Source organism: Rhinopithecus bieti, unplaced genomic scaffold (assembly GCF_001698545.2).
Source record: "Rhinopithecus bieti isolate Rb0 unplaced genomic scaffold, ASM169854v2 scaffold_42084, whole genome shotgun sequence".
NCBI classification, from domain to species: domain Eukaryota; kingdom Metazoa; phylum Chordata; class Mammalia; order Primates; family Cercopithecidae; genus Rhinopithecus; species Rhinopithecus bieti.
In genome coordinates, this window is record NW_016818934.1 from 3,541,197 (window position 1) to 3,544,806 (window position 3,610).

The 3,610-nt window shown below is 47.5% G+C and overlaps 1 protein-coding gene across 2 annotated transcripts in view; it reads right to left on the minus strand.

Annotated features, from left to right (window-relative positions):
• The window catches only part of HDHD2 (haloacid dehalogenase like hydrolase domain containing 2), a 47,222-nt gene extending 44,356 nt beyond the window's left edge, over positions 1-2,866 (minus strand). The window contains exon 1 of one of the 2 annotated variants that reach the window (XM_017857820.1): positions 2,720-2,858. The gene's annotated coding sequence lies outside the window, so the exon portion shown is untranslated. Of the gene's footprint in view, positions 1-2,719 lie in introns of both variants that reach the window. The other variant, XM_017857819.1, reaches the window with a different exon arrangement.
• Positions 2,867-3,610: the final 744 nt, after the last annotated feature.

A 3,610-nucleotide genomic window follows, 5' to 3' on the forward strand; every position in this document is an offset into this window, starting at 1 on the left:
AACAGCATGGTACTGGTACCAAAACAGAGATATAGACCAATGGAACAGAACGGAGTCCTCAGAAATAATACCACACATCTACAACCATCTGATCTTTGACAAACCTGAGAAAAACAAGAAATGAGGAAAGGATTTCCTATTTAATAATTGGTGCTGGGAAAACTGGCTAGCCATATGTTGCAAGCTGAAACTGGATCCCTTCCTTACACATTATACAAAAATTAATTCAAGATGGATTAAAGACTTAAATGTTAGACCTAAAACCATAAAAACCCTAGAAGAAAACCTAGGCAATACCATTCAGGACATAGGAATGGACAAGGACTTCATGTCTAAAACACCAAAAGCAACGGCAACAAAAGCCAAAATTGACAAATGGGATCTAATTTAACTAAAGAGCGTCTGCATAGCAAAAGAAACTACCATCAGAGTGAACAGGCAACCTACAGAATGGGAGAAAATTTTTGCAATCTACTCATCTGACAAAGGGCTAATATCTACAAAGAACTCAAACAAATTTACAAGAAAAAAACAAACAACCCCATCAAAAAGTGGGCAAAGGATATGAAGACACTTCTCAAAAGAAGGCATTTATGCAGCCAACAGACACGTGAAAAGATGCTCACCATCACTCACCATCAGAGAAATGCAAATCAAAACCACAATGAGATACCATCTCACACCAGGTAGAATGGTGATCATTAAAAAGTCAAGAAACAACAGGTGCTGGAGAGGATGTGGAGAAATAGAAACACTTTTACACTGTTGGTCGGACTGTAAACTAGTTCAACCATGTGGAAGACAGTGTGGCGATTCCTCAAGGATCTAGAAGTAGAAATTATCATTTGACCCAGCCATCCCATTACTGGGTATATACCCAAAGGATTATAAATCATGCTGCTGTAAAGACACAGGTACACGTATGTTTATTGTGGCACTATTCACAACAGCAAAGACTTGGAACCAACCCAAATGTCCATCAAAGACAGACTGGATTAAGAAAACGTGGTACATATACACCATGGAATACGATGCAGCCATAAAAAAGGATGAGCTCATGTCCTTTGTAGGGACATGGATACAGTTGGAAATCATCATTCTCAGCAAACTGTCACAAGAACAGAAAACCAAACACTGCATGTTCTCACTTATAGGTGGGAATTGAACAATGAGAACACTTGGACACAGGAAGGGGAGCATCACACACCGGGGCCTGTCGTAGGGTGGAGGGAGGGGGGAGGGATAGCATTAGGAGATATACCTAATGTATGACGAGTTAATGGGTGCAGCACACCAACATGGCACATGTTGGTGTGCTGCACATTGTGCACATGTACCCTAGAACTTAAAGTATAATAAAAAATTAAACAGAAAAAAAAAAAAAGAAATACCTATGAAGAATTGTGAATTGTATTCCGCTCAGAGAAAGGTTGGGTTGTGTGTGTGGAGGGCTGGGAGAGAGAAGCAAGGAGGGAAATTATGGATATATCAAGGGCTACAAAAATCACAGGATACATATGATGTACAAGTTCTAAAGCGTTAGTATAACTTGAGGATTTGAGAAAACATATCTAAATATATATTATGGCATATTATTCAAAACTTACATACTTAAAACAAGAGATTTTAATACAAATCTTCCCTTGGGAGACTGGGGCTCTACAGAACATGCCTCCTAAAACCCCCGGGAAGTACAAATTTTCTGTCCTTCCCTATATGGTTCCAGACTTTTCTGGAACCACCGTACACATTCAATAAATGACGGTATTATTTAGCCACTCCCCAGTTAAAATTATTCCAGTGTCTCCCCGCTGTCCTCTGGACAGTCTGAACAATGAACACTGGTAGGGAGAGTCCTGGTTTACCCTCTCCAACTCACTTGTCTCCACTAGCACCCCAGTTCCATGGTACTGCAGTCGGCCAAAAGCTCTACAGTTTGCCTCCCTCGTTACGGGACTTTTGTCTGCAACTACTCGGGCCCCTCTACACCCTCGTCTCCTGGCCAATCCCTTCAGCCCTCAGTCTCAGATAACCATCACTTCCTCTGGCGTGCTCCCCTGGGTCCAACTCCTTTTCTCCCCAGGGTCCCTAGGGGCCATCTGTGTTCCTACTACATTTACCACTGTCCTGGTTACCAGTCCGCGCCTCTCCTACTAAACCATTAAGCTCTGTGCATAAGGCAGTGTGCTGCCTTTCCCACTGTGTTATTCAGGCGTTCAACAAAGATTGTGAATTAACTCATGAATCCCGGTGTACAGAGCTACTAGGCCCCAACAACAAACTCTTTCAGCACCAACTCAACTTCCATCCCCCTATCTCTTGGCTGGGAAGGGGCCTGAAGACTGGTCACTGCACTCGGTTCTAGCCCAAGTACCAGGGCCTTACAAACGCCAAACTGACCAGGAGGGACGCTAGCTCCAAAATACAGACCAAGAGCACGCTTTGAGGAATGACTGACACACTAGTGTCACAATCCGCCCCGGAGAGACCCACAGTGCGCCTCGAGCCCAGCTGTGTGCACAGGCGGGCCCAAAGCAAAGGGTTCGGTCCCGACGCGGAAGGCATGGAATGTGTACAGAGCATGACCGCAGGCTGGCCAGGCCTGAGAGGACGGGCGGCCTGTGGGCGCCACTGGTAGTTCCCGAACCCTGTCACAAAAACTGCAGCCTCCCGGCCCCAATTGCGCTTCTTCCTCTTCCGTCCCACAGCAGCTCCTCACCCACACTCTGTACGCCGTCCTCAGGAAAGGCCCCCACTAATGGCAAAACCAGCCAGCCACACTAGCAGCAGGTTCCTCTCAGCCGGGATAAAAATCCCCGCAGCGTCCCGACGGACGCCGGAAGCTGGGTCCTGGCCGCGCCGGAAACCCCACCTTTCGCGGCTTCGCCCCACCCTTCGCCCGAGGTTTCCGCCGAGTCGTACAGCCACGGCGTCGAGTAGTTCTCCGTCTGCAACGCCACTGACGGAAAGCTAGGCCCTTCTGGAGACCAGCTTTCCCAAGGGCGCGGCCTCCTGGGCCGGAATGCACGAGGAAAAATAATCCCCCTGCCTTTCTTCGGTAGCTGTTTTACAGTCCACAGCACCACTGTTGAACCGTGTGTTACTGAGTAGTGTTCTTTGCCTTCACCCTCCCTTCCTCCACCACTTATCCACTCTCGAGGTTTAACTAAGAAGTCATACTTGACTAGACAGCCCGATCTCCGAAGTCGCCATTTCCCCCTTAGCTACTTGAATAGCACCTGGCACCTCTTGCTTTCTCCTTTGCTCCCTCAGGCAGCGACGTCCCTCCTTTCCCGCTTCAGCGATCCCTAAACTTTAGTCAGCCTTCCCACCCTGCCTCTCTCCCAGTTAGAGCCACTACGGGCCGTGCCTTCCTGTTCCACGTGAGCTCTATCTTGGTACACCCAGAACCACCTCCCTCCCTACCCCGCTGCCACACTCGTGGGGCTCTCTACTTGTCTCCTCTTGATGCAAGTAGTTATGTGGACCTGAATAATAAGAGAGAAAGGTCACTCTTATGCACTCACTATGAAAGTGACTGAACAACTTTCTGGAGCCCTCTTGACATAGTAGGATACTCGGGTTACACCTTATACTAGGGTTATACCCC